The following is a 15,995-nucleotide window of genomic DNA, read 5'->3' as shown; positions in this document are numbered from 1 at the left end:
ATGTCCCTGGTAATCCCCTCTGGGGAATATACTCAGTGAGTATAAGCCAGAAGGAGCAAATGAAAAACCATAATTTGTTCAAAGGTAATCACAGCGTTATTGAGCAACAATGAAAACACCCAAGACATCGGTTAAGCAGAGCGTGATCTGGTAAGATGATAGCAGTAGCTAAGTTTGGGGGGTCAGGGTAGGACAGCTGCTTTAACAAACAACACCAAGCCTGGGTGGTTTATTGCAGTAGAAGTTTTTGTTTTTTATTTTTTTTTTAAGGTGTGCACTTTATTGAACTGGACTCAAGTCAGTGTACAGGTAAACCCTGCTACCGCCACACTTCAACCCTCTCCCAGGGGGACCAAAAGCCTTCACACATCTCAAGTTGGGGACAAAAAGGGGGGCTATGATGACTGACCATTCAAAATAAAACAAAAAGCACAGGTATGAAGGCGAAGAATACAAAGTTCAGATTCCATAATCCAATGTGGGTCAGTCAGGGAAAGCCATTTCTCTTCTCCACACCGTCACTCCAGGACCCAGTTTCCTGCCATTTTTGTGGCTGCACCTCTGTCTCTCTGAATCTGACAGGTGGATGAGGGGAAAGAGGGGTGACAATAGCAAGGGAGATTTCATGAACCAGGTCTGGAGGTCTGGAGGTCACATTACATCTAGCCACATTCTAGCGGCGAGAATTCATCTGGTCACACCTAACTGCAAGGGAGCCTGGGAAATGTAGTCTCACTATGTGCCCGGGAGAAAGGGTGATGGGGTTCGGTGAGCACACAGCACCCGATGACTGCCACATCATTAAATGATACGCACGCAGACTCTACTGACACGTGGGAATGTAAATGTTAAATAATGTTAATCAGAAGAAACAGAAGACTAATGAGGACTAGTTACTGATAACTATGTAATTGCAACTACATGTATTCACCAACTTAGACAGGATGTTAGGGCACTGTGGGCTTTGTAGTCGTGTGGGCTCTTTTTTCCTCCTCTGACTTGAAAAAGTGTGATGTCATGGAAAGAAATGTGGATGTGGAATCGGGCTACAAGAAGCTGAGTTCTGTTAAGCTGTTTACCTTTTTGAGACTTTTTCTTGAAAAATACACATGCTTTTCTCAATTATTTTTTGGAGGGCTCTAAAATCAACCCTGTTCATTGTAGACCATTAGAAATATATATTATTAAACTATGCGGTCATTGTTCAACTCACCGATCACTGCTTCGACATTGCTTCCCAGTCTTTTCTTCCGAGCCGATGCGACGCATTTGAGATTGCACACGATGTACCATTCCGCGGCCAGAATTTTTCACTTAACACGATCTCATAAATATGACCCTTGCCGCAAAAATTATTTAGAAATGTTCTATTCTCTTGATGTGCCATCCCTTAAACCACTCTCCTCTTGGGGGACATTGTTGCCATATTTTCCTGGTGCAAATTACTCTCTAAGGAATGTCTTTTCTACACATCTCAGCCCACATTTCCGATTACTTCTTAAGTTAGGGTCTTTTAAGTGGAATTACCAGGTCAGAGCATGTAACTGTTTTCAAGGTTCTTGATACTCATTGCCAAACTGCCTTCCAGAAAGGTCATGTAATTTATATTCCTCTCTCACTTCACCTCTGTAGCATCTGGAACTATCCATTTTCCCACTTATTATTAATTTTAGAAGCAAGAAGCTGTGTCCAGTGGCTTTTTAAAGAATTTCTCTGATTACTTCTTGGGGCTGAATCACTTTTCTTGTGTGTATTGGTCAGACATTTGTATTTTCTCCTTTGTAAATTGTCTCTTCCTAGCCTTGACCCAGTTTCCTGTTTCTTCTTCTTATGGATTTCTATGGATTCCTTATATAGGAAGAATATTAACCTTTTTTTAACCTATCATGATGAGGCTAATATTTTTCCAGTTTATTGTTTGCTTTTATTTTTTATTTTTTATATATGAGTATTTAAAATATTGGTGTGATATAATGCGTTTTTTACCCAAGTCTTATAAAGATGAGGAGGGAATGGTTTCTTGATGGGGGGGAAGGGGCGGGGAAGTAGGAGACAAAATTAAAATAAATTACATTCAGGCATCGCCTAGAGGTTTCAGTTCTCTTTTGTCCCCTTGTCCTCCATGTCCTCAGATGACAGCTGGCTGGATTCAGCGGTCCGTCAACTGACCAGGGATGTACTGAGCTTCTGCTCTAGGTCTTGGTGAAACACTGACACAGAACGAACTGTTTTGTGGTCAAGGAAAAAAGACCATAACCCACAAAAAAGCCAAGTGAACGGAGGCAATATATGGCCAGTGGCCACAGGGGGTCCCAGAGGAGCTGATAGGAGTCGTGCATGCTCCTGGAAAAGCAAAGGCCGATGAATCCACGCCCCTTTACTGGGTGTGTGACCAGGTTAGAAAAGAAGATGGAGCAATTGCAGCAGTAGGCAGGTTCAGAATGCAGAGAAAGTTGACCTGGAATGAAGTGTAGGTCTGTCCCTCCTTAACTGAGGGAGAACAGGCACTCGGTCAGGGACTAACGCAGGCCCTGAGGGCGTGAGAAGTGGGCACAAGTGTTTGTGAGCCCTAGACAGCTGTCTCCCAGGAGCAGAACCGTGGGGATGGGTTTGAGGGGAGAAAAGGAGCAGGAGGAATGGAGACGTGGCTGGATGTTTTGGTGGCATTTGATGCCATCAGAGAAACTTTTAGATGACCGTGGTTTTCAGAATATCACATACTCCCTATGTTTAATCAACTCTAGATCTGTGATTTTTGTGGAATTTTTGTCACACCTGGGTTTGGACAGTGCCCTGTGAATGGAAGGTGACTTACCTTCTTCCTTCCTATGGCTTTGACCACCTCTGTCCCCACAACATCAACCTCCGGGCCCAAGTGATCCCAGCCTTCCTGCTTCCCGGAAGTATCTCCTTCCATTTCAAAACCTAGCAAAGTCAGGTTGCTCAGCACTCAGAAAGCCGTGAGTGTAGACAGAGATTATTAAGTGTTTTTTTTTTTTTTTCCCATGGAAGACAATGGTGAGAAAGCTAATATTCACTCCACATGGCCCTGGGTAATTTTTTTTCTGTCGTCTTTAAGGATGATGAACAATGTGTGAACTTGGCCCCCGACTGAGGCCTCATCACACTCCTGCGGCGAGGGCGCTGCACTTTGTAGGAAGTCTTAAACGAGCGCGAGCGCTTCGGCAGTAAGGCCTCAGAGCACACGGCTGTGCATTTGGAGGAAAGCTCCGACTGCTGCCCCAGGAGCAGGCTCTTCCCACGCTGCTCCCACAAGCGCTTTTATCACAAGTTATCAGACCATTATGGTCTTTTACCACCGCTGATTTTTTGTTGTTGTTGTCAGACATGAGGAAAATGATGTGTAATTTTATCCAAAATGCTCTTGTTTTAATCTACTGTTTTAATATACTATGGCTCCCTGCCACTACCCTTCTGCGGCAGGGTCCTAGGGCCCTGTGCAGACAGGGCGAGCCTGGAATGGGCAGGGCACGTGGGGGCTTTGGTGCAAAGTGTGGTTGTGTGTGTTTCTGCCAGGTGGGGACTCAAAGTCGGAGTGGATCCTGGAGCTTATTGGGTAGAGGCGCTAACAAAACACAGAAGAGATAGTTGGAAGTGCTACAAGCTAAATTCTTCCTCTATCAAAGAAAATGGAAATGACTTGATATTATCCACTGCTGTAAATCAAGACATTGAGATCTAAGCATATTGTTTAGAATTGAGCAACTTATCAGAATAATAATAAAAAAAAGGTTAAAAGGAGTTTCCTCTGAAGTGGGGGAGGTGAGATGAAGAGCTTTATTTTTTTATTTCATGCCAGTCTATACTGTTTGAATTTTTTAATTGTATGCATATATGATTTTACAATATTTTTGAAAATATATTTATAAAAATTGGTGATAACAGTCAATGGAAAGAAAGCCCTAATTAAAGAATTGTTTTCCCTGCTGGTGACATTTGCTAGCTTGGGTCTTTAGCTGATGCTGTGTCCGCTTGTCCTCTGGGGATCCCTGCTGTGCGGCTGAGCTCCTGCTCTTCGCGTTGACACTCTCCATCATTCTCAATCAACGTGTGCACTTAACAGTGCGATTTAAGCCTTAATAAATATTGTATCAACATTAGCGGGATGGTATGGAGAGAAATGGGAGCTCGTGAGAGAGGGACTTATCTTGTCAGGGCCATTGTCTATATATTTGTCTAAGAGATGGACACAGAGAGGAAGCAAATTTTCACTGGGACTTTGGAAAACTCGATGGAGAAGCTTACAGCTTCCTTACACATTTCCTCAGGAATGGGAGGGAAGTCAGTGGCTCTCTGAGATGCCGAGGGTTTAGGGACCTGGCCCCAAATAAATCTGCCTTAATCTGTCTCTTCCATTTGGTTTGTAGCCCCTGAATGTCCTCAGTAGCATGGTCATTTAGAGGCCACAGCGTCCGGGCACTTCTCAGAGCCTTTCCCACGGGAAGTCACTCTAGGTGGCATTGGGACTTGCCCCAGCCATGGAATGGTGTGCTCTCCCAGTAGCTAGCTCTCCATGACTCAGATCTGAGGCTCAGGGCCCCACTTTCCAATTGGAACTCTGCTCACCCCTCCTCTCTGTTTCCATCAGTCCTCAGATGATTACTGCTCCACTAACACTTGGCTAGTTCCTGATCTCACTTTGGCTTTGTTGGGTGGCTTCTGGCTTCCCTTTCTCCTGAGCCTCACCCTTCTCATTCTCACTGATTCCCACTTGCCTCTAAATCTCATGTCCTGCCCTGTGCAAGATAAGATGCTGGCAACACAAAAATAAATAAGCTTCAGCCCTTGTTTCCAAGGAGCTCCTGGGGCAGTGAGGAAGTGGGAAGTTGTGGGGTAGGTCTCAGGCCAGCAGGAAAGCAAGGCAACATGGGAGGGCTCAGCTGAGACCCCTAATCCAGACATGTGCCTTAAAAGGTAAGTAGGAGCTCATCAGTCAAAGACAGATATTTGAGAAAAAAGGAACATCTATAAAGGACTAAGGGCAAAAAAGCCTTTTGGTCCCTGCTTGTGGCTCTCTGAGATTGGGCTCTAGGAAGAGAGGCTGGATGGTAAGAGGCTAGAGAGGTGGACAGATTTTAGATCAAGAAAAGCCTTGAAAGACATGCTAAAGACTTTGGACGTTGTCCTAAAGCATTGGAGACATGTTTCTGCACATATGTGTGGTGGCATCAAGTGCTTGGCTCTCTGCTTTTCTTCTTGCCAGTGAGGACCCAGGTGTGGAGCAGAGGAGGCAGAGAGTAGGACAGAACATGGAACCAGAAAATTTGGTGTTTGTGCTGCCAGTCACTACCAGAACCAATAATTAGAGACAAGGATTGAATCTTTATGGGTGCTTTATTTAGATAGCTGGCAATCTGAGAAGATGGGGGGGTCATGTACCCTCAAAAAACATTTTGACATCTCATTTCAAGGTTTTTGTAAGGAAAAGAAAGGGGAGGTAAGGGGGTTGGGAAAAAAGTTAATTGGATAAGAGTTGCAGTTCCGCTGTGATTTTCCTAGTGCTTCTTTATCTGTCGATCAATAATTCTTTATCTGTATCACAGGTTCACTCCCCGGAACACAATGGCTCAGATACCATCTCCATGGCTTGCAGATGCCCTGGGGTACAAAGGTTGAATTGCTTGTTCACCTCCTGCGGTCTCAGGGAATCAACAGGGTGGATGAACAGTGATAGCAAGGTTGATGGAGAATCAGATATGGCACCAGCCTGTGGGCTCTGTGTGTGTGTGGGGTGGGGGTGGGGGTGAAGGTTCAGAAAAGGAACAATGGCCTCTGCCAGAACTTCTGTCTGGGAGAAAGCTGCCCTTCCAGCCCTCCTCCCGATAACAGAGAATTCAGTTTCTCCCCATATGTCCTTACTGCCTATCAGGCTGCTGCCCCAGCACAGGAGCTCAGAGCCAGTGATTTTGAGTAAGTGTGTGGGTGGGCCCTTTAAGAGGAACTGCCTGGGATTTCGGCAGTTTCTGTCTTCCACAGCCTCAATCCCTATGGGTTTTCCCAGCCAGAAGTTATGGGGACTTTTCTTCCAGACACTGGAAATCTGGGCTGGGGGCCTGGTGTGGGGCTGGGACCCCGGCTCCTCAGGGAAAACCTCTGCAGCAGAGACACCCTTTCCTATTTTTATCTGCAACACGTGGGTGTGGGACCAGCCTGTTCCGAGTCAACGCCCTGACCTTTCAGTTAGCTAGATTGCAGGCGGTTCTGAATGATTGTGTTCTGTAGGTCAGTTGTAATTTTGATTGTTGGTGGGTGATGAAATAGCTAAGAGCAAATAATTAAGAGTAAAAACTAAGCTTTAATGTTGAAGTAGAAAAGTTGGTGTTCTCTTGTGATCGTTGAAATTTCCCCTGGCAGGAGCCCCACAAAAGACCCAAACACACTTGACCATGGCAGTCCTGTTGGAATGAGCATTTTGTCCCTCAGGTTGATTACTCTGGATATGTACACCTGAAAGTGTGATTTACAATAAGAAGGTCATACAGGGTTTGGTCTTCTTCCCCTGACACAGAGCTCCAAAACACCACGGAATTTCCTCAGTGATGAGAGCCTAACGGTGTCTTATGTTAATGAGGTGCCTTTTGGAAAGCACCTGAGGAAGGGGTTTGATTGCCAGGAGAACCAATGAGGTGCTAAGAGTGTCAGACCACTCAGTCCCACCCCCTGGGAGGAGTGAAGGACTGGAGTTTGAGTTTAATCTCCAATGGCTAGTGATTTAATGACCCCTGCCAATGCCTGTGTGAAGGGGCCTTCAGGAAAACCCCACAGCAGGGGCTTCTGAGGGCTTCTGGAGTTTGGGGGCAGAGGTGCTCTTGGAAAGCACACGAAGGCTCTGGGTCCGTACCCACACCTGGCTTTATGCAGCTCTTCCATCGTGCTGTTCCTGAGTCCAGTGAGTAAAATGTTTCTCTGAATTCTGTGAGCTCCTGAGGCAAATTAATTGAACCTGAGTAGGTCGGGCATCTCCAATCTATAGCTGGTCAGTCAGAAGCTCAGGTGGTAAGGGGGGGTTTGTCGGTGGAGTCTGAAGCGGAGTTGGGGGCCGTCTTGTAGGACCCAAGGAACTGAGCCCTCTCCCTGTGGAGTCTGATGTTATGTCCTAGTAAATTGTTTCAGAATTGAGTTAAATTGTAGGACACCAACTGGTGTCTGAGTGTCCTACAAGCAATTGCTTGCTTGTCGTTGGATGCGTAGGAAACCCACCCTGCCCCGCATAGAATTTTGGGTATAGAACCCCGTAGTATGCCTTAGCACAGGGGGCAGACACAAGGCCCGCGGGCCAAATCCGGCCCTCCACCTTGTTTTATCCATCCCGGCACCTTGTTTCTACCCGGCGGCTGCACTGAGCTCCTTGCCCTTAGTTAAGGAGTAGTTACATTTATACAGTCCTAAAATTACATTCAGCCCTTCGAAGGCAAACGTGAGGCTGATGTGGCCCCCAGTGAAAATGAGTTTGACACCCCTGCCTTAGAGTATTTGGTTAAACAGTCACAGTACTTGCATGTCATTTAACCATAGTATGTATGTGCCTTGACTCCCAATTGGAGTATGAGCTTTTGAAGGAAGTGGCTTGTCTTACCTTCAGGAAAGCTCCGGAAATGGGCATTTTTGATATTCTATTGCCAATCATTGAACTTCAACTACAGTGTGCCAGCACATTCAAAAAAGGCCTCATAAAAATGCAAACTTTATGCTGTTTCCAGTGACTTCAGCTCAGTAAAAATAAGCCTCGAGGGGAAAATTAACATTTCCCCCCCTAAAACTTCAAACAGGGAGAAAGCAAAGCTTCCCAAATTTCTTTGAAATGGCATTGGATTATGAAAGTGAGAAGCCAAAGGTGGCTGGAAAAAGAATGGGGCAATTGGGAAGCAGAGAGGTTACCTTCACCGGGCTTGCCGGGAAAGCGATAGAGGCACAGATCTAAGCCTGCCTCTGGATCCCTCGGCTGAATGGGAGTACTGAGAGGCAGGATCAATTTCTTGTTAGGTGATGACTGCATTTCCCCATCTTCCTCCCCCACTCTGTCTTCATGAGTACTAGTCTCCTAAACTCTAAGGCAATGGGCAGTGGGCAGCTTGTCCCAGGCTAGTCCCCTGAACCTGTCCCCAAGCCCCCTCTTCTGTGACTTCCCAGTGAGCTAAGGCAGCCCAGCCCAGGTTCTCCTGTTGCGTCTTCTGTGCTAAGCCCTTCTTTGTTTTGCTGTCCCCAGCTTTAATAAACTACCCTCATAATAAAAAAAATAATAACAGTAACCCACCCAACAGGTGGTAGCAGATTCACGAGTGAAGGAAATTCTCCTGGGGAGGAAGTCTGCCTTCTGGTTCTCCTTCTACCTGCTTCCCCTCCTTGAAGACTTTCGATCTGAACCTCCTCCCCACCCAGGGCCTATTCAGTCACTTCCTGGGAGGAAGCTGGCCTGCTGGCATGCGTTCATCCTACTTGTGATGGTGATTTCATATGTATCCTAGCACAGGTTAGGAACATTTTCAGAGAACCCCTTTGAAATGAGGGCTCCAGGGAGCCTCTTCGCCCTGCTGGCTTGAATGTGGGCAGGGGTAGCCTCACTGGAGAGCCATCCATCCATACTCGGTCAAACTAACCATGCCTCCACCTGAGAGCCAGCAATTCCACTCCCGGTATTCACCCCATGGTTAGTCACGTGGAAAACGGTACCAGAATCAACTGTGTTTCGGGTACTCCCAACTGTAAGCCTACCTTTGCCTGACGCTGTATCTAACCCTAAAGAATGCCCTGTGCATGGCGGGGGTTCAGAGCAGTCAGCACTTTTGCATCACCCACCATAAAGGCAGCCACCCCTTCTCTGTGCATCAGATTTTCCACTTCAGAAGGGACAAGGTTATTTTTGGCTTCTCAGACTTGTGGTTAGAAAGGAGCTGTCCCAGGAGGAAATGTCTAACGTGGCTCCATCCTGAGTGCTGTGTGGCTAGATTTATTCTGGGAAATGCAGCTACGGCACTGCTCTGCAGAGACAGCAGCTGCCCTTTGGGTTCAGTAGGCCATGAGCTGTTCTTCCTTAGCTCACGGACGACAAGGGCCTGGAGCCTCTTGTGCTCTGCTCTGCCCGGTGGGTGGAGGTGGACCCCTCTAACTCAGCAGTGCCACAGGGCCCACAGTCGTGACTTCCTGTCCCTTCTGCTGGGCCTGCCATAGAGGAAGCTGAGACCAAGGCAGAGGTGGGAGGGTGGTGGATGGTTCTCCTGAACATCCAGTAAAAATGGTGACAATGAAAGTTAATAATAACAATGATAATGAGGATTTTGAGGCTCATTTAAAACTCAAATGAGGTTACTCAGAACTAATTCTGTTAGAAAATACACTTGTAGCCACATGTTCCTACCAACAGCAGGTACTATTTTTGCGGCTTTAATTTTGCAACTCTTAGCATCATTTAAAAATTCATTTTTGTGGGCACTTTGAGAACAACAGCTCACAGTAAAATCTTACTTGCCCTTCTCGATGCTTCTTTGTGTTCTGGGAAGTCCCAGATCATTGGCTGGCAGCTCCATGGAGTTCCATGCCCATGCCTGGGGTGGAGTTAAAACTGTGAGCCAGCATGGCGCTGGGGGCCTGGCCCGCCTTGCAGATCGCTGTGCAGGATGGCGTCGGGGGTATGCACAGCCAGGAGGAGGCCACATGGCGGGGAGACACAGGGGAGAAATCCTACTTCCGCAATGCTGACTTGGAGCTAGGTGAGGTGGAGGGCTTCCTTGGGGAGCTTATGACAAACAAGTCTGATACGGTTGTGGATGACAGGAGTCTACCCCAGGTGAGCCGGCAGCTGAAGACCTTTTCCACCATTTCCCAAGGGCTGATGGGGCCGCTCTGGAGAAAGTGCAGGGTGAGAGCCACCACACTGATGACAGCCAGGGAGACAGGTGAGGATGATGTGGACAGCGTGGAAAACATGGAGGTCACAGCTACGAATGATGGGGCAGCTACTGACGGGGTCTGCCCCTAGCCTGAACCCTCTGGTCCAGACTCCAGACTCTTAAGGAAGAGGATATAGTGGAGGATGGTTGGACCATTGCCTGGAGAAAGAAATGAGTGGGGGCTGGAAATGGTTTGGGTCCTTGTTTGCTACTTGTTTTGAGATGTTTTTGGAGGCTTGTGGGCCTTTGGACTGGCTATCCTATCTCCACCCTGCCCCTACTCCCCTGTCTCACTTCCCCCAGGGGAAGAAGAGCCCTGGGGTCCTTAGTCTTGGGGCGGTGGGACCTGCTTTACCACACCCCTTTGGGCTGTAAGTTACTATCTGAATGGTGAATGATGAGGCCTGGCTTCCTAGCACAGTGGCGTGGGTGCAGTCAGCGTGAAGAGAGAAGAATGAGTGGGTGTGGATGAGGCTGAAGAAGCTGAATGCTGACCAGCAGAACCGTTCCTTCTGCTGGGTCAGGAACAGTGAGATGGACATGTAGCCGGAAGAGAGATTCACTGGTGATGTGAATGAAAGTAGCAGTGGTACCGCCCCCAATTCCCTACCGCTTATACACACACACCCCCCACACCACACAGCAGCAGCAGCTCTATACCCCCGTCCAGAAATTGGAACCTCCCAGGAACACTCCCTTCTGGCAGCCCGGCCTCCAACCCTGGTTCCCGTAGGAAGTCTAAGACTTGGCAAGGTGATGAACCTGGGGAACCTGGGCTTTGTTTTTTGTTTCTTCCAACCTCTTTCCAAACTCTTCAACCAGTTCTATCTAGTCCACGGATGAAGGTTAAGATCTGAGTAAATAATATCTTAATGTTTAGTCCGTTGTGTGGCCTGTTGTAAGTAGCCTTGGAGTCTTCCTTCTGGGAGCTGAGGTTCAGAGCTCAGTGAGGGAGCTGGTCTGGGCCCACCCTTGCAGTCTGGCCCTTCAGACAAGCGAACAGGCGAATGGTGCACAGCAGCACTCTGCAAGTTTCCATAAGCCTGAAATCAACTATACTTTTCTTTAAAAAACCACAGCAACAAAAAACGAGGAAGACAGCTCTGAGCATTACACTCCTATTTTGTGGAGGTGTTGGACCAGTTTACTGTTACTTCTAATCTTTTCTGCTGCTTACTGATTAGAACTTCCTATTGAAAGAACACAGGGATAGGAGCTCCGGTCTGCATGCCCACCAACAGTGCACTAGGGTTCCCTTTTTTCCACATGCTCACCATCACTTGTTTGTTGACGTATTAACGATGGCCATTCTGACAGGTGTGAGATGGTACCTCATTGTGGTTTTAACATGCATCTCTCTGATGGCTAGTGATTTTGAGCATTTTTTCATGTCTATGGGCCCTCTGTATGTCCTCCTTGGAGAAGTGTCTCTTCAAGTTCTTTGCCCGTTTTTTAATTGGATTGTTTGACTTCCTGGTGTTGAATCATGTAAGTTCTTTATATATTTTGGAGATTAAGTCCTTGTCTGATGTATCATTGGCAAATATGTTCTCCCATACAGTGGGTTCCCTTTTTAATTGATGAGAGTTTATTTTTTTAAATTTCTTTATTGTTATTAATTTTTTTTAGAGAGGGAAAGGGAAGGAGAAAGAGAGGGATAGAAACATCAATGTGTGGTTGCCTCTCACATGCTCCCCGCCACTGGGGACCTGACCTGCAACCTAGGCATGTGCCCTAGACTGGGAATTGAACCAGCGACCCTCTGATTCTCAGGCCCATGCTCAATCCACTGAGCCACACCAGCCAGGGCTGATGACAGGTTCTTTCGCTGTGCAGAAGCTTTTTAATTTGATGTAGTCCCATTTGTTTATTTTTTCTTTTATTTCCTTTGCCCTAGGGCAGGGGTGTCAAACTCATTTTCACTGGGGGCCATATTAGCCTTGCAGTTGCCTTCAAAGGGCCAAGTGTAATTTTAGGACTGTATAAATGTAACTACTCATTAACTGTTAAGGAGTTGAAATTACATTCGGCCCTTTGAAGGCAACCGCAAGGCTGATGTAGCCCCTGGTGAACTTGAGTTTGACACCCCTGCCTAAAGTATATATTGACAACAATGTTGCACCCAAGATATGTGAAATTTTACTGCTCATGTTTTCCTCTAGGATTTTTATAGTATCACAACTTATATTTAAGTCTTCTATTCATTTTGAGTTTATTCTGGTGTATGGTGTAAGGTGGTCATCTAGTTTTATTTTTTTGCCTGTACCAGTCCAGTTCTCCCAAAACCATTTATTAAAGAGATTGTCTTTACTCCACTGTATGCTCCTGCCTCCTTTGTCAAATACTAATTGACCATAAAGGTGTGGGTTTATTTCTGGGCTCTCAGTTCTGTTCCATGGATCTATGTGTCTGTTCTTATGCCAGCACCAGACTGTTTGATTACAGTGGCCTTGTAGTGTAGTTTGATGTCAGGTATTGTGATTCCTCCAACTTTGTTCTTTCTCGGGATTGCTGACACTACATGGGGTCTTTTTTCGTTCTATATAAATTTTTGGAATATTTATTCTAGATCTGTGAAATATACCACTGGTGTTTTAATAAGAATTGCATTGAATCTATAGATTGCTTTGAGTACTATGGACATTTTAATGATGTTAATTCTTCCAATCCATGAGCACAGTATATGCTTCCACTTATTTGTATCTTCCTCAATTTCTTTCTTCAGTGTCTTATAGTTTTTCGAGTACAGGTCTTTTACCTCTTTGCTTAAATTTATTCCTAGGTACTTTTTTGTTGTTGTTGTGCAATAGTAAATGAGATTGTTTTCTTTTCTTTTTTTTTAAAGATTTTATTTATTGATAATTAGAGAGAGGGTAAGGGAGGGGGAAAGACGGGATAGAAACATCAATGTGTGGTTGCCTCTCACATGCCCCTTACTGGGGACCTGGCCCACAGCCCAGGCATGTGCCCTGACTGGGAATTAAACTACCAACCCTTTGGTTCTCAGGCAGTAACTCAATCCACTGAGCCACACCAGCCATGGCTGGGATTGTTTTCTTAGTTTCTCTTTCTGATAGTTCATTAATGATGTATAAAAATGCCATCAATTTCTGAACATTGGCTTTGTATCCCACTAATTTGCCTAATTCATTTATTAGGTCAAGTGGTTTTTTTGGTGGAGCCTGTAAGGTTTTCTGCGTACAATATCATGTTGTCTGTGAATAATGACAGTTTTACTTCCTCCTTTCTAATTCGGATGCCTTTTATTTCTTTTTTCTTGTCTGATTGCTAGGACTGATGGCTAGTGTGTTGACTAGAAGTGGTAAAAGCGGACATCCTTGTCTTGCTCCTGATCTTAGTGGGAAAGCGTTTAGTTTTTGCCCATTGTGTATGATGTTGGCATTAGGTTTTTTCATATATAGCCTTTATTATGTTGAGGAATGCTCCCTCTATTCCCACTTTGCCAAGGGTTTTTATCATAAATTGGTGCTGGATTTTATTAAATGCTTTTTCTGCATCTGTTGATATGATCATGTGATTTTTGTCTTTCATTTTGTTTGTATAATGTATCACATTTATTGATTTGCAAATATTATATCATCTTTGCATTCCTGGAATAAATTCCAATTGATCATGGATGAGGGGGTATGATCTTTTTAATGTATTGCTGGATCCAGTTTGCTAATATTTTGTTGAGGGTTTTAGCATCTATGTTCTTCAGGGATATTGGCCTGTAATTTTCTTTCTCTGTTGTGTCTTTACCTGGTTTTAAAATTAGGACAATACTGGCCTCATAAAAAGAGTTTGGAAGTCTTCCCTTTTCTTGAATTTTTTGGAATAGTTTGAGAAAGACCTAGTTCTTCTTTGAATAATTGGTAAAAATCCACCTTGAAGCCATCTGGTGTAGGACTTTTGTTTGCTGGGAGTTTTTTGATTACTGCTTCAATATCACTAGTTGTTATGGTTGTATTCAGGTTTTCTGCTAGTGATAGGTAAGGTTAAAAGTATTTACAATAAGGGGTTGGAGACCCCTCCCCCCATTCTCACCCTCCCCTGCATCCACAGGGTATAAGAATCCAGGGACACCTTGAGCCTGCACCAACAGGGAATGCACAGGAGGTCTGATTTCAGAAAGATCCTGTGTTCCTTTCTCTGTTAGGAGGTGGCCTGTTGTCTGAGGCTGCCTGAGGGCTAACAGAAGCTTGCCTCTGGAATGTCACTGGGTCCATCTGGAGTGTAGTTAGTGCTCCCTACAGGACAGAGACCTCAGACTGTACTGAACTTACACAGCACATGGTACACACAGTGTTGTGTCTGGTCTGAGAAACAGAATTTGTTAAATTTGGCTTCACTTCCTTTAAAATCGGGCAGACAGCCCTGGCAGGTGTGGCTCAGTGGATTGAGCACCAGCCTGTAAACCGAAAGGTCGCAGGTTCTATTTCCAGTCATGGCACATGCCTGGGTGGTGGGCCAGGTCCCTGGATGGGGGTGCATGAGAGGCAATCAACTGAAGTTTCTCCCTCTCATCGATGTTTCTCTCTCTCTCTTTCTCCCTTCCTCCCCCTCTTTCTAAAAATAAATAAGTAAAATCTTTAAAAGACTAAATAAAATCTGGCAGACAGTTTTGGGGAAGTAGGTTGCCCACCTCAAAGCCTTCTGGTGGCTGTTGTCAGCTACTGTAAAGAACTGAAATGTTGTGTATGTCCTCAGACTTGGTTCACGATCATTTTTATGAGTAGTCTTTTCACTGCAGACCGAGCAAGTTTATCTGCCAATAACAGCTGTATCATCAAAGCTAATGGCTGAGTAAGGCTATATGACTTGGTATTCACAGATGGGCCCTGCCACAAATGCCAGGACATGGCTCCCTCCTTTCCCTGGGGAATCCATGTGTAATAAGCACTTCCACGTACTTTTAGGTGGGCTTTAGAGTGGTTGGTTCTGGGCTCAAATCCTTGCTCCGTTACTGTGTTACCTAAGGCAGGTTAATTAACCTCTCTGAGCCTTAAATTAAAAATTGTTTTAATTAAATTTATTGGAGTAACATTAATAACATTATATCAGTTACATGTGCACAACTTTATGACAACTGTATACTCTACCGTGTGCTCACCACCCCAAGTCTAGTCTCTTTTCATCACTATGTATTTAACCCCCTTTACCCTCTTTGCCTTCCCTCACCCACCCCCTTCCCATCTGGTAGCCATCATTCTCACACTTCCTTTTTAAAATGGTACCTACCTTTAATAGCACCACTGTAAAGCCTACTTTTTCTCCATTTCCCCCGACAACCTCAGCCCTTACCCGTGCCAACTCTTCCAAATGCCTTCATTATCTAGCTCAGTGTTTTACAAGTTTAGCTGGACACTAGAATCTCTAGGAGAGCTTTAAAACGTAGAAATTATAGCAGATGACAAAAATGGCTGCAATAGTTCACTATGGCAATGTGATTGTGCAGCTCTTCCCCTTAAAAGGTGGAGTCTCTTTCCACTCCTGCATCTGTGAATATGGGCTGGACCTATTATGGTTTTCTTCGGTCAGTAGGATACAGCAGAAGCGACTCCCCAGTTCCATGCCTAGGCCTCAAGGGCTGTCCAAACAAAGGCCATCCTAGACTGACCAGTCCCGAGGCATGTGGGGAGCTGATTCCAGATGTACCGGTGAGCCCAGCCAAGACCAGGAGGACTGCTCAGGTGAGACCAGTCCAAATTGACAACCAACAGGACTGTAAGCTATAACAAGGTTGTTTCTTTTAAGCCACTACGTTTTAGAGTGGTGTTATACATGTGGCACAAGCTAACTAACACATAAATCTGATAGGTTTGCATGGGACCTGAGTATCGGTGCATTTTAAAAACTCTCTGGGTGACTGTAATGTATATTCAGAATTGAAAACCACCGTCTAGATAAAGGCACCCAGTGCTTCATGGGCTGGGCCATAGGTGGGACCTGCACTTAGACTGAAGTTTACCTAATGGAAGGCCTTGCATGCTCAGGGATATGTAAGTTTAAAATGAATAAAAGAACTCTTTAATGTATTAATTTATAGAAAATAATAAGCTAAGCCCTGGCTGGTGTGGCTCAGTG

General features: G+C 45.4%; 1 pseudogene; it reads left to right on the top strand.

The window, feature by feature from the left end:
- The first annotated feature begins 9,592 nt into the window (after window positions 1–9,592).
- Window positions 9,593–10,083, top strand: LOC112322865 (pre-rRNA-processing protein TSR2 homolog pseudogene; annotated as a pseudogene).
- The last annotated feature ends 5,912 nt before the right edge of the window (window positions 10,084–15,995 follow it).

Source organism: Desmodus rotundus, chromosome 10, assembly GCF_022682495.2.
Source record: "Desmodus rotundus isolate HL8 chromosome 10, HLdesRot8A.1, whole genome shotgun sequence".
Lineage (NCBI taxonomy): Eukaryota > Metazoa > Chordata > Mammalia > Chiroptera > Phyllostomidae > Desmodus > Desmodus rotundus.
Note: the sequence above shows the minus strand (reverse complement) of the source record. Positions and strands in the feature narration are given on the sequence as shown.